The 25093-nt window shown below is 42.7% G+C and overlaps 1 long non-coding RNA gene across 2 annotated transcripts; it reads left to right on the forward strand.

Moving 5' to 3' along the window:
* Positions 1-23950, forward strand: LOC131511009 (uncharacterized). Of its 2 annotated transcripts, none has more exons than XR_009261296.1 (3): positions 1-97; positions 5554-5691; positions 23641-23950. It is a non-coding gene; the product is annotated as an uncharacterized LOC131511009 (long non-coding RNA). The 2 variants fall into 2 exon arrangements; XR_009261295.1 differs by lacking the exon at positions 23641-23950 and adding an exon at positions 10563-10873.
* Positions 23951-25093: the final 1143 nt, after the last annotated feature.

Here is a 25093-nt window from a genome sequence, read left to right on the forward strand (position 1 = left end):
TAAAGAACCTTGCACATGCACCTTCTCAAGAAGCAGGTGCTGCTGCCTGGGGATTCTTTCCTGCCGGCTGCCCCCTGCTATTCATTAAAAGGTCAAGGTGAGGGCTCTTCAGCTCTATGAGCAATGGTTGGGCTTATTTTGCTTACAGTTATTTAGTATCAAGTCTCTCTTTACTACCTGGTTCTATTAGAAAAATATGCCCAGGTGGCTTTTGGTATATTTTAAAAGCATTTGCAAGCATTAGCTTATCAAAGGGAAATGGAGAAAGTCCCATAGTGTGTATCAGAATGAGTGATGTATCAGTCCCAGGGCCTTTATCAATAGCTGTGACCTTTTAGAGTTTTGGGGTAAGGTTACCAAAAAAAGAACAATCAGGCTTGAAGAATTTTAGGAAATTACTAATACCTCGATTCCCAAAGAGCCATGGGAGCTAGGTTGAGCATGATTCCTGCCTAGCTTAAAGGGATATATTATAAGCCACCAGCTTATATAAGTAACCCTTTCTTCCACTGCAACATTTCACCATCCTCCTGTTTCCTCCCCCTCCCATCTCCATAACAACCAGGGCTGTTATCAGAAAGAAATCAGCCTGCCTCTTTGACTTTTGTCTCTAATTTAGGGATGCTTATCTTGGGAGGTCTACTTTATTTCTTCCTTGGGAACTCTTAACATTTTAAGGCATCAGTTCAATATCTGGGTTTCAAGATCCTCCCCCATGTCCAACATCAAGAGAGCAGATGAAAATCAAACAAATCACACCAGGAAAGGGATATCATTCTAAGATATGGAAGAGACTGCATGATTCTATTTAATAGATCAGGACAGGCAGTGCAATTATAACACTGACCAGTCTTGTATAGGCAAGAGGAAAAAATATTAGCTAGAACAGCACCTACTCTGGACTCCCTGGCAAGGCCTCCAAAACAGCGCCCCCATTTCCACTTGAAGTCATCCTCAGCACTTAAGATGCCGTGAGGTCACGGCCAGAAGTACCCAATCTACTTCCAAGATAATGTACTTTCTCTTTCAATATGACTATCATTTATGTGCCAGACACCTTGTGAAATCTTTGGAATTCAGAATTAATAACACACTATTCCTTCAGAGAAAGGGTAATTAAGTCTCCCACCTGTATTTTCTTCTGGCTCACATTTAGGGCAATATCATGTTCCCTAATTAATCTGAATAAAATATTAGATGTGAGAAACTTTCTTGAATCACCTGGCCTTCTAAATGTTTTATACCACAAGAGCTCAAGTTCTTCAAATGTTGATCACTGATGAATGATTCTTATCCTTCCTGGCCTTTGCTCTTCTTAGAAGGAAAAAGGAGCTAGAAATCCAAATTGACATAGGCTTTGTGTGAACAAGAACTACCATCAGCTCACCTGCAAAACTCAATAAAGGCTTATCATTTTGTTAGTGGGCCTGCCATTTAAATTCAACCCTCTATTTCTGCAAATAACAAGTGAAATACACTGTTGATTGGTAACTAACACAGCATTTCCTTTTCCTCAAGTTTCCTGGAACTCTCTAAAAATGTTATATTTATCTTAGTGAAATATGTAGGGCATATTCTGAATGCTTATAATACTTTGTCTTCACCAAGTACATCAATTGACTTGAGAATATTTTGAAGTTACACAAATCTGGATATAGAAACTGCAGAATAGAATTAAAGATTTCAGGATGCCTAACTAATTGGACTAAATAATCACATGAATTATACTGGGACAACTAGAATTACTAGAATCTAAATGTACTCAGGTTAAAAGAAAATCCTCCCACGAACTTTCCTGAGACATCCATAAAATATGTCATGGACACTTGCAGATCTAACATCCAAGAGCCCAAATATTGAAGGGCAACTCTGAAGGTCCAAGGTAGGTACTAACTGATCATTTTTTGTAGAAAGGCCAACTTTGAACCCAGCTTTGAGGCTCATGTGAGGACTTGAGGCACTTAGCTAATGAGTCTTCTGACCCATCTTATTCAAATCTCTACAGTTCTTCTGGGTGTACATCAAAAGCATACACAAGTGCAATGTCAGTGCCACTTGTTTATTGCTTTGCATGTTTAGTGGTTATCTGTGCTATGCTTTTGTAGTTAGAAATATGTTTATTCCCATGTGCACCAAAAATTAGCGTGTGTTGGTCATTAGAAATTCTTTAGTGATGGGGCACCTGGGTGGCTCAGTTGACTAAGCGTCCGACTTCGGCTCAGGTCATGATCTCATGGTTCATGGGTTTGAGCCCTGCATCAGGCTCTGTGCTGGCAGCTCAGAGCCTGGAGCCTGCTTCAGATTCTGGGTCTCCCTCTCTCTCTGCCCCTCCCTTGCTCTCTCTCTCTCTCTCTCTCTTTCTCCCTCCCTCTCTCTCTCTAAAATAAATAATTAAAAAAATTCTTTCATGAGGAAATACAGGGAAAATCCCTTTTCTCATGGACTTACACTGCATAGTGAGGGCAGACAATAAACAAATGAGATAATTACAGACTGTAATAAGTGTGATTAAGAAAATAAACTAGGTGATGTGTTAACAGTATTTGCAGGAGGACAACCACACATAGATGGGTCAGGAAAGACCTCCTAAGAAACTGACATCTGAGTCAAAACTAGAAGGAAGAGAATTAGGGTGCTGGTACTTAGTTAATTATTAGCTGTTGCCAGAGAAAATTAAGTACATATAGAAATAGACAATGCTATTGGTATAGACAATACCTGTTCCGGGAGGTACACTTAAGCACCAAAAGCCATCTATGGGATAGATAGGATATGCTTAAATGCCTTTGCATTATGCAACTGCTTTTTTTTTTTTTTTAATGTTTATTTATTTTTGAGACAGAAAGAGACAGAGCATGAATGGGGGAGGGGCAGAGAGAGAGGGAGACACAGAACCCAAAGCAGGCTCCAGGCTCTGAGCCGTCAGCCCAGAGCCCGACGCGGGGCTCGAACTCGCGGACCGCGAGATCGTGACCTGAGCTGAAGTCGGACGTTTAACCAACTGAGCCACCCAGGCGCCCCAATGCAACTGCTTTTTGATGAGATATTTCAGTCCTCAGGATGAAACAGAGACACTTCTTGGGCTATAATGTGTTATTTCATTAGGACAATCTATTTGGAACAAACAGTATTTTTTATAGCTGTTTTCTGTTGCCAGTATAAGTGTTACTTTAGATCAAAAGTGAATCAGGGGCGCCTGGGTGGCTCAGGCTGTTGGGCGGCCGACTTCGGCTCAGGTCATGATCTCGCAGTCCGTGAGCTCGAGCCCCGCGTCGGGGTCTGTGCTGACAGCTCAGAGCCTGGAGCCTGTTTCAGATTCTGTGTCTCCCTCTCTCTGACCCTCCCCCATTCATGCTTTGTCTCTCTCTGTCTCAAAAATAAATAAACGTTAAAAAAAAAAAAGTGAATCAAATGTACAAAATCCAGTTGTATTTCTATACACTTGCAAGGAACAGTCTGAAAATGAAATAAAGAAAAAATTCCATTTACAATAACACACAAAAGAATAAAATACTTAGGAATAAATTTAACTAAGAAGGGCAAACTTATACTCTGAAAACTACAAAACATTGTTGAAAGAAATTAAAGGAGATCTAGATAAACATAGACGCATCCATATACATGGATCAGAAGACAGTATTGTTAAGATGGTGATACTCCCCAAACTGATCACAGAATCAACACAATGTTCATCAAAATCCCAGCTGGCTTTGTTGTAGAAATTGACAGGCTGATCCTAATATGGACATGCAAAGGACCCAGAATAACTGAAACAATTTCAAAAAGGAAGAACATGGTTGGAGGATTTCCTGATTTCTAAACTTACCACAAATGTACAGTTAATGAAGACCATGTGTTACTGGCATAAGGACAGACATATAGATCAACGGACTAGCATTGAGAATCCAGTCTGTGAATGGACAAAGGATCTGAATAGACATTTCTCCAGGGAAAATTTTAAACAGTCAATAAGCACACAAAAAGATGCTTAATAACATTAGCCATCAGGAAATGTAAATCAAACCCACAATGAAAGACCACTTCCCACCCAGTAGGATGGCAATAATCAAAAAGAGAATAATGAGGCTGGTGAGGATGTGGAGAAATTGTAACCCTCATACACTGCTGGTGGGAATGGAAAATGGCTCAGCTGCTTTGGAAAAGTCTGGCGGTTCCTCCAAAGACTGAACATTAAGTTACCATTTGACCCAGCAATTCCACTCAGGTATATACCAAGAGAAATGAAAACCTATATCCATATAAAAACTAGTGCCAAATGTTCATAGTAGCATTATTCATAATAAGCAAAAATTAGCAACAACCCACGACTCACCAATTGATGAATGAATGAATTAAAATGTACAATGGAATATTATTCAGCAACAAAAAACAACGAAGTACTGATATATGCTACAACATGGATGAACATTGCAAACACTATGCCAAGTTTATGTCAAAGAAGCCAGTTACAAAAGACCATTTATATTAAATATCCAGATTTGGTAAATCTAAAGAGACAGAAAGAAGATTAATGGTTAGAAACCCTGGGGGTTGGGCTGGAGGCTAGTAGCGGGGGGGGGGGGGCAGGGGGGAAGGAACTAGGGGGGAGGTTAACTGTTAATGGTCATGGGGTTTCTTTCTGAGGTGATGAAAATGTCCTAAGATTGCATGTGATAATGGTTACACAACTCTGTGAATATACTAAATTGTACACTTTAATGGGTGAATTGTATGGTAGGTGAATTATATCTCAATAAAATGTTTATATTAAAAAAAAGTCAGAAAAAAAAAAGAAAAGTAAACCAGAGACAATACCAGGAAACCTTGGTGCTCCTATCAGAAGATCAGAAGAGTCAACAAGAATTTATTAAGGCAACTTACCTACCTTGCTTTTAGGTACAACCTCTGTGTAATAACACTTGATGAAAACCTGTTGTTTTTAAGCTCTCACGTAAAGGAGCATCCATCAGGCACTTCAATAAACCTTTCCAGTTGCAACATCAACTCTAGGAATCAACAGTCTTTTCTAAGACCAACCCCATGTTAGATTGTAGGCCAAGATTAATATCCCTTGAGGAAAAAAGGTTAATATAATAATTACTGTGTTTCCTATTTTTCTGGGTGTTTCTTTCTATTCTAGAACCAAAACCCTGGTGCTAATATACTATGCCTCTGCTTTACTGGTCCCATATCAGGCTTGGTTCCTTACTGCAAAGGCTGAGTGGAAGTCTCACATCTTAGTTTAGGACAAGAGTGGTGCTGTATAAATGAGTTACTTTCTCCCTGCTTTCATTTCTCCCTGTTGTTATTTCTAAAATGAGATAATCTGATCCTATCAAGTTCATAGGATAGTGTGTGATAAATGAGCTTAAATATAAAAGGAAAAGTATAACTCAATAACAATAGCATCATTTAAAAAACAGTGGTAAGATATTGATTACTCTTTTACAGTTTTGCCAAACCAAAGGTCCTTTTGTTTTTTCCGAGGGTGCTTTTAAACACCTTAATTTAAAGTTCTTAAATACTCTTTGCCTGATGCCTTATGTACTTCAGTATCAGCAGATTTTTAAACACACCACAACCTTATGAAAATCTGAAACACAGTGGCTGAAGACTGTGAGAAAAAGAGCTACAAAGACAATTACAAAGAGCTCTCCAAGAAGGCGGAAAGGAGGAAGCAAAGTGGGACAGGTAAGAAGTAATGAGGCTTTTAATTTGGAGCTCTGCCAGTTTTTCTCTCTTCTACCCAACATATTTAGACCAGGCTGGGACAAAGGTGGGGGTTGTGCCTCGGTGGCACAGTCGGTTGATCATCCAACTCTTGATTTCAGCTCAGGTCATAATCTCATGGTCATGAGATCAAGTCTAGTGTCAGGCTCTGTGTTGAGCGTGAAGTCTGCTTAGGATTTTCTCTCTCCCTCTGCCCTGCTCATGTGCTCATGCTCTTTCTCTCAAAACAACACCACCACCACCACCAACAACAACAACAAAACCCCAACATATTACTATTAGATTGTCTTCAAAGCTGCCCTAGAGAGTTCTGGCTGGGCTATCTTTCATCTTGAAAGTTCAATAATGAGGGGTGCCTGGGTGGCTCAGTTGGTTGAGCATCCGACTTCAGCTCAGGTCATGACCTCACAGTTTGCGAGTTCCAGTTCCATGTAGGGCTCTGTGCTGACAGCTGGGACCCTGGAGCCTGCTTCAGATTCTGTGTCTCCCTCTCTCTCTCTGCCCCTCCCCTGCTTGTGCTCTTTCTCTGTCTTTCAAAAATAAATAAATGTTAAAAAAATCTTTTTAAAGAAAGTTCAATAATGAAATAATTATGTATTACTTTAATATATATTATTTTAATGCAATAAGAGATTGTCACACTAAGATAGCCTTTTTCCCAGATTATGTTGTGCTTACTATGTGCTTATTTCAGAGTTTTTTGCTGATAAGATCCTAATTTTTCCAAGATAGGGAAATTTTTATCTATTGAAAATTTTGTCAAATGAAAGTTTGTTTTGGCACAATGATTATTAAATACTATATGAAGCACCATGGGGGTTAAGAATATAACTTAGACACAACTCTCAAGGACCTTAGAGTCTAATGAGGTGAAAAAGGGCACAAATAACTTTGACACAAGACAGAGCAGGACAAGTGTCATCCATCTGCATTGGTATTTAGCTGGTGATTTCCAAAGCTTTCCTTCTGTCTTTAATTCTCAAGGACTCCTAAGAATATGAATAAAATGCAAAAAATAAACAATCATCTAAATATGAGGTCTTCTAGGGGCACCTGGCTGACTCAGTTGGTGAAGCGTGGACTCTTGATCTCAGGGTCATGAGTTCCAGCCCCATCATGTAGAGATGACTTAAAAATAAAATCTTTATAAAAATAAATAAATACATCAATACATAAACAAACAAATATGAGGTCTTCTGCTCACAGTTCTATATCATTTCATCCAGTGTGATTTCCTGTTAAAAACAACACTCAAGTCTTCTAATGCTCTAGCATTTAGATCTCTTTTCAGTGGGAGATTTACATCCTATAACAGAAAGAACAATGATAAGCTGGAAAAGCAAAGGAAGCTTTCAAAAGTAAGCCAGAGAACCTGATGGAAAACTATTTAATTCTTTATGATTTTAAAAGACCCAGGTGTTTCTAGATTCCCCCAACAGTTGAATTTCCCTGCAGACAGCTTTCATAAAAATACAAGTAACACTAACACCTTAAAATTCACTGACATTATGCATAAATATTTGAGACATTCAGAGACAAATGCAAAACTCCAACTCCCTTTCTACACCACAGAATTAATGGAGTGTTCTCTTAAAACAAACAATGAGAGTTACAGAAAAACATTTCCTTTTAGGAGATGGTTAAGTGGGGGAGGGGAGAAAAGATCATTTTAAGAACTCAGTCCTCTGGGTGTGAATGCCATCTATTTTCAGCATATGTCATATCCATTATATTTTTCTCTTCTTCCTCTAATGCTTCAACTACTTAACCCTCGTATCATACCCACTATTAAACCGGAAAGTTTAGTCTTTGATTAGGCCAACCAGATAAGCTTGCTGGTGAGCCAAGCAAATCTAGTGAACCTCTTAAATATTTTTTAGGTGCCCTGGTATGGCAAAAATCCCTGATCCCATATGAATCCATGTGTCTTTTACGGCGGGTTGATTCTGCCCCCAAGAAGTTTTGTTTAAGTTCATTTGCTCATATTCAGAACCCCAAAGAAGACATGGGTTTATGGTCCAGGATCAAACATCAAAGGAAACAGAGAAAGCACTGTACACATGATATCATTTGGAGGATATACCAAACCTAGCAGCTATGGTGCCTGCCCCACCACAGTCCAGCCTAGGGAGCTCTGTTTTGTTCTAAGAGACTGTGACCTCACCGGACTATAGCTGAATATGAGCCAGTCCATAGCTTGGCTGGTGACCCTTGACGGAGCCTGGTATGGAAAGTTGATGAGTCCTTCTCTTGAAAATGTAAACTAAGAAATGTTGAGAACATAAGAGAATAAGCACCTTACTTTCTCAGTTTCTCATATCCATAATGGGAATGGTAATAAAAGCATTTATAATATAGCAGAAATTAATCAGTAATAAAGCATTTAGGATAAGATCCAGCACTTAATAAGCATACCATAAACACATCATCATCATCATCATCATCATCATCAACAGTTGTCTTCTACTCAAAAACCTTCCATGAGAATGTGTGTGCAATAATATATGTGTAATAAGCTGAAAAATAAAAGTAATGAGGGATGACTAGCATTACCAGATATGAAAATTAAAAATAAAGCCACTTTAAGGGCACCTGCATGGCCCAGTCAGTTAAGTGTCCGACTTCAGCTCAGGTCATGATCATGCAGATCATGGGTTCCAGCCCCCATCAGGCTCTCTCACAGAGCCCACTTCAGAGCCTCTGTTCCTCTCCCTCTCTGCCCCTCCCCTGCTGATGCTCTCTCTCTCAAAAATAAACATTAAAAAAATATATTTGAAAAATAAAGCCACAATAATAAGGGATTCATGCAGAAAGAGGCAGATATAAATTGTTCCTGAAACTGACCCAAATACATATGGGGATTTAGTGTATGATAAATGTGGCATTTCAAGTTATCAAAGAAAATATATATTACTCAATTATTAATAAGTGTTTTTGGCACAAGAAGGCAGCTATTTGGAAAAATAAAATAAAATCTCTAACTCACATCTTATATCAAAATAAATTCAAGGTAGGTCAAAGATTTAAATCTAAAAATTGAAAGTAACAGTAGAAAAAATATGGGTATTTTTATAACATTAAGGGATGTCTTTCTAGGATAAAAAAAAGGATTCTGCAGGATTGCTAACTGTAATTAAAAGCAAACGTTTAGGGGGGAAGTTGAAAGCAAATGTTTAGGGCAAAAATATTATGAGGGTCAAAAGCCAAATAGCAAATAGAAATATCTACAACACAAATGAAAGTGTAAGGACTAATTTCCAGAAAATACAAAGAGTTCTTCAAAATCAGTAAGAAAAGAGCTACACTTCCAACAGAAAACTAGACAAAGAATCTACAAATATTCAATTTATTTATAATTAAATAAATGTACATTTCAAACAATTAAATATCAATTTACAACTATCAGATTAGCTACTTCATTTATAAAAATCAGTGCTGTTGAGGATATGGGAAAAACAATTTAATTTACTGCTAGTTGGAGCGTAGATTGTGCAGTGGTTTTAAAGGCAATTTGATTATATATTTTCAATTAGAAATGTACATTCCTTTTTACTCAGAAATTCTATTTCTAGATACTTGGACAAAAATCCAAGAGTATGTATAAATATGTTATTGCAGTAATGTTCATAAGAACAAAATACTGGAAAAATCTAAACAGCTATTAATAAGGTACTGGTTAAATAAATCCTGTACACTAGAATACTATACAGCCATTAATAAAACCACGGGTAGATGTGTATATTACATGTACTATCATGAAAAATGTCCAAGATGTATTTTTAGTGGTAAAAAAAAATGACAGAAAAGACTGTTTAATATGAATCCATTTATGTGTTTTAATATCAATATAAATATACATCATATGCCCCATTTATGTGTTCACATGTACATAATATACATACATATTAAAATACATAATGGGGCATACTGTACACATATAAATAATAAATTAGTTATATTATGCATATATCTATAAGTACTAGTGTGTGTGTAAAAGTGGTGGTGGTGGTGATGTTTGTATACACTTGAAGAGTGTGTGCCATACCCCAAACTGGTAATGTCTGGAGTATGGAATGGGAAGGGAGGCAATCAGGAAGGAAATAGAGACTCTTTTCTCTTTTCTAATGTTTATTTATTTATTTTGAGAAAGTGAGAGAGAGTGGGGGGGTGGGCAGAGAGAGGGGGAGAGAATCCCAAGCAGGCTCCATGCTGTCAGCACAGAGCTGGACTTGGGCTCGCTCCCATCAACTGTGAGGTCATGACCTGAGCCAAAATCAAGCCAACAGAGCCACCCAGCTCTGTTGCCCAGCCAACAGAGCCACCCAGATGCCCCAGGAAAGAAATAGAGAATCTTTTCTTTTTATTCCTATATTACATGTTTCTGTGCTGTTAAAGTATTTTTATAATGTGTGCATTACTTTTATAATTTTTAAAACTCATAGAAATTAACTTCTTTTTTAAAAAGCCATGCTATGGCTCTCTGTAGCCAAAAACAAAGCACAAGTCCTTAGCACACCAAAGGCTGCCATGGTTTATTTCTAACATACCTTTCTTTTCAGCCTCATCTCCTATAATCAGAATTGCCTTGTTTCCCTCTTTTGCCCACCCCCCACGCCCCCTTTGTTGGTAATTTGTCTGTCTGCTCTTAGATCCACTCTCTGCCCTTCTCCCTTCCCTCTACATCACAAGAAACTACATTTCCCAAGCAACTTGAGTGGAGTTGATCAGAGGGAGCCCTGGCAGGATGTGGAAGGCAGGAGTTGGGAAGAAGTCAGAGTATTTCTCCTTTCTCTGCTTCAGATCACCATATCTAACACTGACTGTGTCCCCAGGTGCCATGGGACATATTCTTCTTTCATGGACATATTGTGATTCCAGTTCCCACAAGATGGTCCCAGGTCCCAGGCTCTGGTAACAGCACTCTTTGTCCCACCAGCCCTAGGAGAGGGAGCAGTTCCTGCTGGTGCTAAACTCTGAGCTGCCTCATCACCTCTGCTAGAACGTCTTAACTCTACTATCATCTATGAAACCAGTTCTCTGCATTAAATTTCCTTTCGAAATACCTAAAGGGCTTTGCGTTTTTCTGGATATACAGAGAATGGTGCCCTATGCCCTCTTCCCACAGTAATAAAAAACCACACCATCTGCCCTACCTTTCTTGCACTTAACATACTAAGTACTGCTATGCCTCTGGGCTTTCATTCACATAGCTCCCTCAGTCTGGAATGTCATCCTTTCCCCTTTCAGCCAGACCTCGCTCATCCCAAGGCTCAGCCCAAAGTCTGTCTTCTCCAGGAGCTTTCCTCTAATTCTCACACATATTCACCCCCAGTCTGTATTCCAATCTCATCTAGACAGCAAATGGGTAGCCCAATGCCCTTTGTGCCAAGTATTGAATAAAACACCCTAGGGAAACGCTCATCTTAAGTCCATCAACCAACACCTTATTGGTCATTGGGTTATCTTTGTTTCCTACTTTGAAAGGCTGAGAGGTAGTCACGTAATCATAGAGCCTTTTCTGACCACCCTGTATCAATACTTTCCCTTCTTTTCCCAATTCCCATCCTACCTCTACCTCTTTCCAACCACTTAGTGAACTTTCACTTTACATTCTTACTAGAATGTAAAAGTCATGTGAGTAGGAATTTTGTCTGTTTTGTTACCTGCCACATTCTGATCACCTGGAATAGTACCTATATATTGAATGAACAAATAGATGAATGACCATGACCTTTGCTTTGGGTGATGGAAGGCAGGGGAAGGGATGAAAATCATTGGGAGGAAGACACCAATTTTGTCTCTAGACTCATATGACTTTTTCTCTCTAGCTTAGAAAGCTCTGGCCTCACTGGCATTTCTCAGATTCTTGGACCCACTACAATTCACTAAACTGAAGCTCCTTTTCATCTTTAGATGTTAGTTTGAATGTTTCCCATTTTCTCTCCCCCTTGTATGTTTCCTTCCTAATGTTTGATTCTTGATTTCAGCTCAGGTCATGATCTCATGGTCATGGGATCTAGCCCTGCATTGGGCTCTGCTCTAGGTGTGGAGCCTGCTTAAGATTCTTTCTCCCTTCTTTTCTCCCTCTACTCTTCCTGGCTCACACATGCACATGCACACACTCTCTCTCAAAAAAGATTTTTTTTTTGTCATGTATTGATTCTCTCTTTAGACTATTAGATCCATTTGGGTTAGGGCCATGTATCCCTAAAATCTATGCCTGGCACATAATAGGTACTCAGTGGGAAAAAATGCAAAGAATGTTGTTGAGTGCACCAGGAACAAACCTTGCTTCAGTTTTAATCAAGGTCTACTAAGTTGAGCACCATTTAATTACTGGGGCCAAACCACAAAATAGAAAATTCCCTAGCAGTCATACTAGGAGGTTTCTACTTACCCCAGTTGTATTCACACTAGAAAGCCCCACCCCCACCCCCACTATTCTATTTGCACAAGTGAGACCCTATTCATCAAATGCCCCTATTTAGGAAGAGTTGTATACTACAGCTGGGATCGTTCTGTCAACCATTGGCTGAATATACACAAATAATGGGGAAAGTACTCTGAAGATACTTAGAAGATGCCCTTGGGCATCTCCCATGTGATCTGCATTTGCATTGATTGCCAAAGACAATTTCAAGCTAATTTTATTAATTTCAAATAAAGACTTGTAATTTTATGTGGGGGACATGGCATTAGCAGGAATTCAACTCCCATTCTTTCATGAAGCCAAAGATTTAGCTTCTATCACTTCTTGGCTTTTTGGCTAAGATTGAGTGTAAAGATGTAGCTTCTGAGACCATACGTATATTCCATTATCAGGTTTTAAGAGAAATGAGAAACACACTGAATTTTTTGCAGCTTAGCCCCATATTCTGAATCTGTTTTTCATTCCCACTTAGCTTGCCTTGTTAAAAAAAATTATAAGTTAAGATTTCTATGTTTACTAATTTCATCTATTGCCGGTACAATCTCCAGAGCTAATAGTGCTGTTCTTCTTCCCCATATTACATGAGCTCAGTAACAATTTATTTGAATATACATGGCAGACATTCAATGCTTAATAAATCTTTAACAAAGTACTGTTATTTGCCAGTCATTTTGTTTTTATGAAGAAAATTGACAATGACATTTTCATGATTTTGTAAATAATGCATTCTTTGCTGGGTAATCAGAATGCCAATAAATTCCCTTTGGATTTTTTAAACTTTTTAATGAGTTCACTTTTGCATTCAGTTGCCTTTTAATACCTCCTTTCTCTTCAGTTTGGTAACAAATGGCTGCACATTCTTGCTCCAGTTCAGCAACCATTCTTTTTAAAGGCAGGGCAAGTCAAAGTAGAGTCCTGTGTGTCCTGCCCCAGCGTGCAGGTGCATTTGCAGAAACCAACCCCCAGGGGTCAGAATTCACAAACTAGAAGTGGCCTCAGCCTTCATTATTAGCTCAAGAACCCTCAGCGCTTTTAATCTGGAGAGTAACCTCTTCTCTGTTGTGAGAGAATTGGGATTTTCCCCAAAGGATCTTTGGCTTCTCTTCACCTCCTGATAGAGGAGTCGGTCCAGATGACAAAGACAGAAGACGTCAAAATCACCACGAGTAGGCTAATGAACCTTTTGTATATCGCACAAAAATGCTCCTGACTTGACAATTTTGGTAGCTACTTTAAGTCTTTCCTAATCCTTTAACAAGGAAGAACATTCTTTGCTGATGTACCAACTTGGAGCAAATAGACCCTATGTTCACACTGACAGAATTCTTCCTCCTTGTTATGAGACTACTGTATGTATCTTCTTAGAAAAAAACATGTTTTTAATATATTTTTTTAAATTATAATTGATAAACACTTCAGAAAACCATCACAGGAGTACTCACAGGAGTACATTTGTATGTGACATCAGTTACAGAGCGCAGCAAAGGCAAACAGTTGAGAAGGGCTTAATGCTTTAAATGTTCATGGTATCAAAATTTCTCATTATCACTTACTACCTCTTGGTGGGTATTCCTGTTAGAAGGTGAGTTTCTTCTTTATTTAATTTTATTTACTTATTTTGAGAGAGAGAGAGAGAACATGCCAGCAAGCAGGGGAGGGGAAGAGAGAGAGGGAGAAAGAGAATCCCAAGCAGATTCTGTGCTGTCAGACGCAGGGCTGGATCCCACAAACCATGAGACCATGACCCGAGGGGAAGTCAAGAGTTGGACGCTCAACCAACTGAGCCACCCAAGGACCCTGAGAGTTGCTTCTTTAGACTGGAGTAGGAAACCACTCCTTTGGGAGAAAACACAAGTCCCAGAGTGTCCCACATCCCAGGTGACTTCACTTTTGCTCATGGAAGGACAAAAAGTAGGCTGCCATGGGTGGATAACCACCGGGCCAAGGCACCAATGTGAACCCAGGTTTCCTTCCACTACCCTCTCTGGACATTATCAACACTGCAGACCCCTCTGATTGTCTATCCCCTTCCCCATTCTGCTCCTCAAATCCTATTTCCCACCATTCTCCTCCTTCTTACAGTTACCTATCATGCCTCAGTTGATGGTAAAACAAAACAAAAACAAAACAATACAAAACAAAACAAAAACCACCTTTATTATTCTCAATCTAATCAAAGAGGTTCCCTGTCTTCTGTATCCTCTACCTTCCTTGCATGAAGGGAAACTCTGCTCTCCCAGAGACTACTACTTGTCTGCAGTCATCTGGAATAGAGGCTGCTGTGTATTTTCAAGCTCTGCGTATGTGCAGAATTCTCCCGTTTGCACTTCCAGGTCATGAATACTTCCCTCAGTCCCTCACTGTCATTCTCACCTCTGACCTCACTACACATTCACCTCAAACTCAGGCATGTGTGGCATCACTTTCTTCCAGAGGACTTTCATCTCTGTGCAAAAGACCATCCATAAACCACCTTAGTTTCATAGTACCTTTACCTCTCAAGACATCACCTTAAGTTTAATTGCTCCCTAGAATTGCTCCACCTCTGAAATCTTAGACTCAAATACCCACCCCCTGACCTCATCCTGTTCTTCCAGAGCATCACGATACTGCCACACCATTCAAGCAAACTGGCACCTCTAGTCCTGAATCTCACCCACTCTCTCTATCCTGTCAAAACCCTCTTTTCTCTACCCCAGACCCCATGCTCAATCTCTTCACTCTTTTACCCCTTGACCTTCTACTACTATTTCTAATGCCTCACCGGTGTGGGCTGCTTACCTTCCCCCAGCTCTTCCTTCTTCTATTTTCAGGTTACCTACTCTTTTAACTGCTACTGATAAGCTGATGCTTCCCAAATATCTATCTCCAGCTGGATATTTTTCCTAAATTCAGGAGGAGGCACATAGCTGCCTGTCTCTCGGATGTTTCCATAAATACTTGCAAACACAGTTTGTCAAAACTGAGCTAACCATCCTTCCCCAACGGTTGGGATGGAAAAAGTGATCCTCCTCTTATATCCCCATCTTCATGAATGATGCATCATGTACCTGGTCTCTCAAGTCTAAAGTTTTCTTTTTTTTTTTTTTAATTTTTTAATGTTTATTTTTAAAAGAGAGAGAGAGAGCAGGGAAGGGGCAGAGAGAGAGAGGGAGACACAGAATCCAAAACAGGCTCCAGGCTCTGAGCTGTCAGCACAGAGCCCGATGCAGGGCTCGAACTCATGAACTGTGAGATCATGACCTGAGCTGAAGTTGGATGCTTAACCAACTGAAATATGCAGGTGCCCTCCTAGTCTCTCAAATCTAAAAACCAAGTCACTCTAGACTTCTCTCTCTTCCTTAGCCACATGCATCCTTTTAATCACAACATTCAATCAGTTGTACTTATTCCCGAGTGTCTGTGGAATCCTTCTATCCCAGATCATATGAACCCTATTCATTTCCTACTGGAGTCTGGCATCAGGATTCTTTACCACCTAAGGTGTACCATTAGCTGATGCAGCTCTATTCATCTTGTGTCTCCATGAACTTCTCACTAAACTCCCTGCCTTAACCCCTCCCATACTACCTTGACAATCCAGGTTACACACTGCAGTCAGTAAACTTTCTTTATAAAACAGAAATCTAATCAAGTCTCTCATTCTTAAAATCTTTCATTGGCTAATCCGAGCTTTCAGAATAAAATCCCTATATCCTAAGCATTCATGAATTGGATTCTCTTGGCCCCATCCCTACCATTCCTCTCCCTTCTTTCTACCTCACACCCTATTCTTAGGTCCTCCTGGGCTACATTCAGTTCCCTGCATGTGCCAAACTCTCTCATGTTCTGGTGCCTGTATCAGTAATGATGATGCTGGCAGAAATAGAACTCACCTGGGATGGTTCAAATGAAGGCTCCTGAATGAAAGAACCAACTTCAAAGGTATGGGAAGGGTTAAGTGAATCAAGAAAGGAAATTGGATTGCCCATAGACTAGCAATGGTGGGAAGCCATTACCACCCTGGGGCTGAAAAGACAAAGGGAAGAAACAGAGACATCAGAGCTCAGGGAGAGCTGAAGCCAGTGGGGAGAGGATTATCCCTCTGGAAGTATAGTTGTTGGGAGATGCAGTGATCCTCTGGTACGACGTATAACACTTAGCACAGTACTGTTCACACACACCATTGTGGCAGCTCTTTCCCCTGTCTGGCTTCTACATTTTCAGAGGACATAGACTTTCCTTGCCTCAGCATGTCCCAAACATACAGAGCACAGTATCTGGCATATACAGAGGGTTCAACAAATGTTTGCTGAATTAATGAGCAAATAAACTGATCCAACTAGTTTCACATTTTTCAAAGTGGAATCTGAAATCAGTGGGTTTACAGGCAATAGTAGAATGGAAGGAAAGTGAGAATTCAAGGCAGAGTCTGGGGAATATGTTTCTTAAGATAAGAAAAGCACCACTGTGTTAGGCTCCTTCTGTCTCCAGGATTAGGTTACCCTGGGGTGCACTTTTAGGTCCCCAAAAAAGTGATACTAAATTAAAATGAAAATAACAATTTGCTGAGCCAGCTATTTAATGGCAATAATGAGCAAGAACCCTCTGGGGTGCCTGGCTGGCTCAGTCAATGGAGATTTTTACTCTTGATCTCGGGGTTGTTAGTTCAAGCCTCACATAGGGTGTAGAGATTATATAAAAATAAAATATTTTTTAAAACCTATAATGCAGAAAGTGAGATATGGCATCTTTCTTCTCTGATGCAAGAAATGAAGCATCCATGGGTATCAATGAGATTCTCAAAAACAGTAAGACAACTGGAGCCAAGAGAGGGGAAATCAAGTTTAACAAAGAGTGAACAAACCTGTCTTTTCCATACAGGTGATGCATGGAAATGACAGTGGGTTGTCCCATAAGAAACAGAAATAAGTTGGCTCTCTGAGAGTAAATATAAACTAACACTCAATGGAAGAGACTGGAGATAAAGCTGCTACCTGTTAGGACTACAATATTTGACTGTAATGCAATTAGTTTATCTTAATAAATGTGTGACTTTGAAGCTTGGGAAAGGTGTGCCAGCAAGCAATGTCTAGAGCACAGACAAGCAGGGCTGAGCTTGGGAACCTTGAGAAACTCCCAGTTCTGAGAATCTGAGGACCCAAGGACTTTGGACCAAAGTGAATTCGCTAAGATGTGACGGCTATTAGAAGTCAGGCTGATCTCTTCTAGACACATCTGCTATGGGCTGAATCGTGTGCTCCCCAAATTCATATGTTGAAGCTCTAAACCACGTGTGTATCTGAAAATGGAATTTTTAGGGGGTAATTAAGGTTAAATGAGGTCATGGCAGGCCCTAATTCCAATAGAACTGTGGCCTTAAAAGAGGAAAAGAGAGAGAGAGAGAAAGAGTGCAATCTCATGTGAGACACCAGGACAGGACACAGAGAGAAGGCAGCTGTCTGCAAGACAGGAAGACAGCTTTGCCAGGAACCAAATCAGCTGGCAAATCTTGATCTTGGACTTCCCAGTCTCTAGAACCATGAGAAATAGATTTCTCTTACTTAAACCACCCAAGCCGTGATATTTTGTTGTGGAAGCCGGAACAAAAAGAGACAGCACCTGGTATCAACTTGAGCTCTATATATTGAGGTTTTTTTACTCTCAAACAAAGGGCTTTCTCATGCAAAATTCGGAGTTTAAGGCCAAAACTTAAAGTCAGGGGACCCTTGATGGACCACCCTCTGTGATCCTCTCTTTTGTCCTCTGTAAAATGGGATTGACAATCCCTGCTTTGCCAGCCTCACATCACTACTGTGATAATCAGGGACATCAGAGCACTCTGCAAACCCAGACGTGCCTCGGGACACTCCAGGATCCCACGATCGACCCTGCCCACCTCCCTGCTCAGAAGGGAGCCACACATTATGAGTATTCGCTCCTGGTTTTCTTGTTTCACCAGAACAAAAGGCTGTTATAATTCCTGCTTGGAATAATTAAATGGGGAAGCATTGAGAAGCAGCAGGAAAATTTCAGGCAACTTATGCAGGGAAAGTCTCAGGTCAACCCAGGAGGGAACCTTGGAAAAACTGAGACAGGGAAAGGAAGAGTAAAACAAATGTGCAGCTTAAAGAAGAAAAAGAGCCAAAAAGCTAAGAGAACTCTGGCTTCTTATCCCAAGGCAACCGTCTGTCCCATGAGCAAATGTCTGTTCCAAGGGGAAGAGGGAGACTTTTTCAGAGGATGGCATCTTCTCTGACTGGGGGAGCGGGGGGAGGGGAGGGAACCTGCATTTGGAGGTGTAAGTAGGACAAATCACTTGTACTGAGTGTGAGTAAAAGCGAAAGCAACTATGAGAGGAGGAAGGCTCACAGCCTGAATTTGAGCTAAAGTAAATTCTGTCAAACATGATTAAATGCACATAACACTCAGAGCAAAAGCAGAGGTTCCCACGTGGGCCAAAACTCCAGTCTCTCACCAGAGGAGCCAAGACACAAGAGTGCTCCCATCACGCACCTGCCCAGGGGCCCTGGATGAAGCAAAGCCGGATGGAGGGTCTGGTGACACGGCAGACTGGGTAACGCCAGAGAAGGTGAAACCAGTGGGGGCATAGGTCAGGGCATTGGAGGCCCATGGGAGGCCAGGGACTGGGGAGGAACATGAGCAAACAGGAAAGTAAAAGTCATCACACATGTGGTCCACACCCCCCACCAGTTCCACTGCTTACAAGTCAGGCTCTCCAATAATGCACTTCACCTTTGGGGACCCTGGTTTGCTCCTCTATAAGATGGGGTCGATACAGCCGGCCCGGCTTGCCTTCTGGGGTTGTTGGAAGAATCAAAAGAGTTGTAAGAGAAAATATTTCATAAACAGAAGCAAAGCATCCACCTAAGCAGGGTTCAGTACAGGTACATCCCCAGAGCCCCTCCCTTCTGTTGGAGTCCCCTCCAACAGAAGCACGCTTCCACATTAGGTCAGAGCCCCCCCTGGGACCTCAGCACTGTGCTTGATGGAGCACATGGCTTTCTTCCCGGCGAGCTTGAGCTGAGGCACAGCGTGGCACGTGGCAGCCTGTGGTGCACTTTTCTCTCCATCTTCTCTTTTCTCGGAGCCTTGCCCAGCAAGAGCAAAATATAAAACCTCTAGAGTCCTGCTCTCCCCACCCACTTCCTCCTGCTCAACTCTCTCATCTTCCTGCCTCCCCATCAACGGCGGCTCTCATGGGAAGTGGGCCTGCCAGAGGGTGTGCCGCACACCCCGCTGCCTCTATCTTTGAGTGCAACAATACATTGCTTCTGTCTCCTGCCAGTGTGGGGAACGTGCCTGCCTCAGCCAGGATGGGGCAGGGAGAGCACTGGGGATCGTCCTGTCATAGTCCAGTGAGGTACCCCAGACCCACAGGGAACTTTCAGGGGCCCTCTCTGAGCTCCCTTAGGGGCACATAGGCAGCTGGGTTGTTACACAGGGTTGCAGAGGAGGCTGTAGTGCTGCCTGGCATCTCCTCTGCACCCACCTACATTGTGGCCCCTTGGCACCCCACCCTGGGAAGGCTCTCCCCAGTCCCTGATCCCTATGGGTCCCAATGCCCTGACCTGTGCCTCTCTCAGCCTCACCTTCTCGTGGCCTCTTGCTCTCCCACCTTGAAAACCCAAATATGGGATGCCTGGGTGGTTCAGTCGGTTAAGTATCCGACTTTGGCTCAGGTCATGATCTCACAGTTTGTGAGTTCAAGCCCCATGTGGGGCTCTGTGCTAACAGCTCAGAGCCTGGAGCCTGCTTTGGATTCTCTGTCTCCCTCCCTCTGTCTCTGCTCTTCCCCTGCTCATGCTCTCTCTGTCTGTCTCAAAATAAACATTAAAAAAAAAAACTAAAGAAAATAAAGGAAACCCAAATAGGAGCCCAGGCCTTAGATGAATTCAGTCACATAGGGCTCACTTGGTTTTCTTTCTTTCCCCCCCCACCCCCTTTCTTGGGAATAAAAACTTCCCTCTGTGTTCACCATCCAGTTTGGCAGCGCTGTGTATATAAAAGTTGACTCACCAACAAGTTTGCTCCTGATGTCCTGGTCTTAAGCCCCATCCCCAGGGCAGGAGATGAGTTCCCATCTACTGGTGAGACGGTTGTGTGCTGGAGAGGAAAAGGGGGCCTGAAGGCCACTCCATAGTAATAGACTGAATGTCCTATTTGAGCTTCACAATCAACAATGCCCTTTCATGCCTACATTATTTTATTGGAACCTGACAACAACCGTATTAGGGGGGCTGTTCAGACTGGAATTATGGAACTCACAAAGGTCAGATAACTTGCCCATCAAACATCCAAGCTGGTTAGAGATGGTCCTGGAGCCTAAGCCCACTTCCTCTGACTATGCCGCTCAGCAGAGTGCCTCTCTGTGGTGTCTGCTGCCTTCCGACCTCCCTCCTACACAAGTACTAGAACACAGGTTACTGCGGGGGTGCAGGCCCTGCTTGCTCCAGGAGTGGCTGCCTGCCCGCAGCCACAAAGCCAAGTGGGCGGGAGGAAAGACAAGAGAGCAAGAATGAAGCCTCAGGATGAATGCCCGTGGGGGCAGAGATCTCTCTACTTTAAGAGTTGGCTGTCCCCCAAATGCACCACAGACTGCATCTTGCTGGCTGTCACAGAGCAGCCTACAGGAAATTTCCTCCCAGGTGAGTGAGAGGAGACTCCAGCTAAGCGCTCAACTTTGTGCACATTGGCACCACCTGGAGAGCTTATTAGAAATACTGATTGCCTGGATGCCCCTAGAGCAATTGAATCAGATATGGCTGAGACAGGGGCCTCGGGATCCGTGTACTTTTACATGTCCCCGCGTGGTTCTGCTGCTCAGGATGATTTAGAACTATTGGCGTAAGTTCTCAAATGAGCGAGACACAGACCTGGGATGATAAGAAAGGTGCATCACGGAATGGGGGTATGCCAAAATTGAACCAGTATCCTGTCACCACTCTTCCTTTCTCTCCTCAAAACATTTATCCCCTTTTTTAAAAAATGTCTGGATCCTGCTTGGGTGTCTCTAAACGTCATGAGAGAGTGCTGGTCTGTTCAAGGCTCTAACTTTCGGCAAACCCACTGCCCTGCCTGGAGTCCCAGTGCCCAAGAAGCACAACACCCGTCACTGTAGAGCCTACAGGTTGCCCAAAGCTACTTGCAACACATTCCTCCTATTCCAAAGGGCCCCTCGGTGATGGAAAGGAGTGGCAAGAAGCGGTGGCTGGCCAGGCCAGAGAACAATGGCGACATGAGGCACTGTCTGTACTGAGGCTCCAGCTATAGCTCAGCACTTGGCTCAGCTCTGAGCCAAGCTTCTCTCAGACCCATACTGCTTACTGTCTCCCTGAGGCTAAAGCAAGTAGCCCCTGTATCCAATGCTATAGTCGGAAACACCCCCAGAACCTGGGATCCAGCTTAATCATGACTCTTACCACCCCAGGGAGCCCCATGCCCAGACCATATCCAGGAGCCAGGACTAGTAATGGTCTTCCTGCATGGATGGGGAGTAAGGTATTTAATGCAGGAATATGCACAGTTTTCTCATAGCATATATGATACAAAGGGAGAGGATAAATGCTCTTATACCTGTTTCAATAGTCTTCACAACATCCTGTGAGATAATAATTATTATCTGTTTTACAGCTCAGGTAGCCCAAGAAGGACACATACCCAGGACCTAGGAGGCAATAAATGCAAAAGCAATTTTTAAAGTTTATTTATTTATTTTGAGAGAGAGAGAGAGAAACTGGGAGAGGGAGGGAGAGAGAGAATCCCACACAGGCTCCATGCTATCCGTGCAGAGCCCGATGTGGGGCTCCATCTCACAAACCATGAGATCATGACCTGGGCTAAAATCAAGAGCTGGGTGATTAGCCAACTGAGTCAGTCAGGAGCCCCTAAATGCAAAAGCATCTGTATCATGGCCTCAAGCTTGGGGGATGAGGTTGTTGACTGCTCATCAATGGCAAATCCTTACAGAGAAGTAGGTGCTACAGAAATTCCCTGAGGCCTGGTGCTAATTAAGTCCAAGGGGGACCACTATTCAGCTGTAAAAAGAATAAAGTACTGATCAGTGCTAGAACACGGATGACCTTTGAGAACATTATGTTAAGTGAAGAAAGCCAGTCATGAAAGGTCACATATTGTATGATTCCATTTATACAAGATGTCTGGGATAGGCAAATCCATAGAGACAGAATGTGTGCTTCTGGTTGCTGGGGCTGAGGCCAGGGGTGAATGCTGAGTAAGTGTGAATGGGTATGGGTCTCTTTCTGGGTGAGAAAAACGTTCTGGAATTAGATAGTGGTGATGATTGAACAGCTTTGGGAATATACGAAAAGCCACTGAATTGTACACTTTTTACAGTATGTGAATTGTATCTCAAAAAAAAAAAATCCAAGGGTGAAGATCTTCAAAATCTGGAAGCTTCCCAGGATTCTCTGAAGCTCCTAGAATAAGTTTCACAAGGTGCCTTAACTAGTAAGGGGCGAAGCCAAATGTACATTTGACAAAATGTAAGCCAAAACCTGTCTGGTTCTGCATAGCCTGGTTCTCATCAGTCCAAGGTCAGGTTCAGTCAGCCCCTTAACTCATCAGCATTGTTTGTTAGTGCAGGCCGCCAGCTACTTCCCTCCTGACATCTCCCTCAGGTCCCCTGCCCTGAGGAATCGGGGCTGGGGTCTGCACAAGATGGGACCAGAAGTGCGTACAGGCAACGTGGACCCACAAAGCCTTGTGGGTAGCTGTGAGCTGGGCCAGTGCCACCCTGGAGGGCTTAGGGAAACCTAGAGGCCCAGGGAGAGAGGCAGACAAGGCTTCTGCATGACCCCAGTACCCCGCACAGTGTCCCACCCACACTTCCTGAGCTTCAGCTCATAAACGCTATGAGACACCAGGTCTGGCGTCTGCAGTGGCACCTGCGGCTGAACACCAGAACAATCTGCCTTAGGAACGGCAGCTCCACTCTCCCCTCAGAAACCATCCAGCCTCACCTCCCTGCTTAGCTCAGTCACCTCCAGAGACCCCGGTGCCCAGACACCCATCATTACCCAGAGGCTCATGTTCCTACATTTGGGCCTTCATACTGCCTGTTCAGTCTGTGTGGGCCCCTCTTCCCCAATCATCCTTGAATCTGACCTCTGAATGAAGCCTATGGTGATCACTCTATTTTAAATCACACACACACACACACACACACACACACACACACACACAGAGGCATGTGCTCCTCGACCTCCGTACTTCTCACTCCCAGCTCATCCTTCTCTACCTACCTTGGACATCATTTACTTGGGTATGACTTTTGTCAATTATTTTCCATTTCTCCCAGCTAGAACATAAGCTCCACCAAGTGGAAATCTTTGTTTCATGGGCTGATGTACCCCAACTGCCCAGAACAGTGCCTGACATGTTGTAATGCTCCATAGCACATGCGGAGTGACAGAATTAGTAAATCTGCATTTTTTTTCTGTATGTCCCTGATCTACCAGGCACCCAGCGAACCACCACATGCACCTAATTCCCTGAGCACCCTGGGACACCAGCTCTGAGCTCAGCACCGGTGCCATAATGTCAGACTTTTCCAAAGTCTCTTTTACCTCTTCCTCTCAACCCAAGCCTGGCTCTTTACAGAGAACATCAGCATCACCTAAGAACATCGCCTCCCCTGCTGTCCTCTTACAAAGACGTGATTTTTTTCTCAGCTTAAATGCACCACCCCAGCGTCTCCTTCCCTTTCTAAAGGAGCACGCTGACTCTGTTCCACTGTTTTCCTGCAGCTCCTTCTTTCTTTTCTTTGAAGTGCTTTTTATAAAACAATGAAATTATTGTTTTGTCCTTTGCCTGTTTGTGGACTTTCTCCCTCTCGAATATGAGCTCCACCAGGACTGGAGCACGTGTGTCTTCTTCACTGCCTTGTCACTAGCACTTAGCACACACGATAGCAAAGTAGTGAACGTCTGAGGAAGGGAGAGAGAGATGAAGAAGTAAGGGGACGGCGAACATCAATATTTCTCGATATTCAAAGGGCAAGCAAGGTACAAGATCTGCTAAAGAGGCTCTGATAATGGAACCTTGGTGTGGAGAAAAGGGGGGTCCTGGTCAGCAGGAAACAGGAATGGCTAGAGCCAAATCCAAGCCTGTAGGCATGCTCTCTCTCACTTGCTTGATTAAGGGAGTCACAGTGGCTAACCCCAGGATCCACCCTGTGAACCCAAGGTGGCAGCCAGAGAGCCAACTCTTCCAATCCAAACGGTGATCACGTGGTTTCCCTGATCTTCCAAATAAACCCAAGCAAGTCCATGGAGTGATTTTAGATGCAGCAGCCTTTTCTCCACGTTTAGAATCGCGAATTTGTACTGGGCCCTTGCTAAGCACCAGCCCTCCACTAAAGGCTTAACATGCGTTCCTAGTCTCAGGCTCACCATAACACTGTGAGGTAGCTCTCAGTGGTCCCATTTTACAGACAGGGAGCCTGGCGCGTATGTAGGAAGTGTGCTTTAGTGCCCAGGCAGCCTGGTTCCGAAGCTTCCAGGCTTAACCACTACTTTTTACGGATTCCCTCCACTGCCACTTTCTTAGTAAAACTATTCCCTGTAGTTCAATGGACAAGGATAATACCCCAGCATCTCTGTGCTCAGACCTACACTGTGACTTTATAAACATAAAGCTGGCCCTTGCACTTGTTGGTGCAAGGGAGGTTCTAACTCACAACAGTTAAAGTAGAGATTTAAAAAAAAATTTTTTTTAACGTTTATTTATTTGACAGAGAGAGAGAGAGTGAGAGACAGAAAGAGAGAGAGAACATGAGCGAGGGAGGGGCAGAGAAAGAGGGAAACACAGAATCCAAAGCAGGCTCCAGGCTCTGAGCTGTCAGCCCAGAGCCCGACCTGGGGCTCGAGCTCATGAACTGTGAAATCATGACCTGAGCCAAAGTCAGACACT

Source organism: Neofelis nebulosa, chromosome 4 (genome assembly GCF_028018385.1).
Source record: "Neofelis nebulosa isolate mNeoNeb1 chromosome 4, mNeoNeb1.pri, whole genome shotgun sequence".
Classification (NCBI taxonomy): domain Eukaryota; kingdom Metazoa; phylum Chordata; class Mammalia; order Carnivora; family Felidae; genus Neofelis; species Neofelis nebulosa.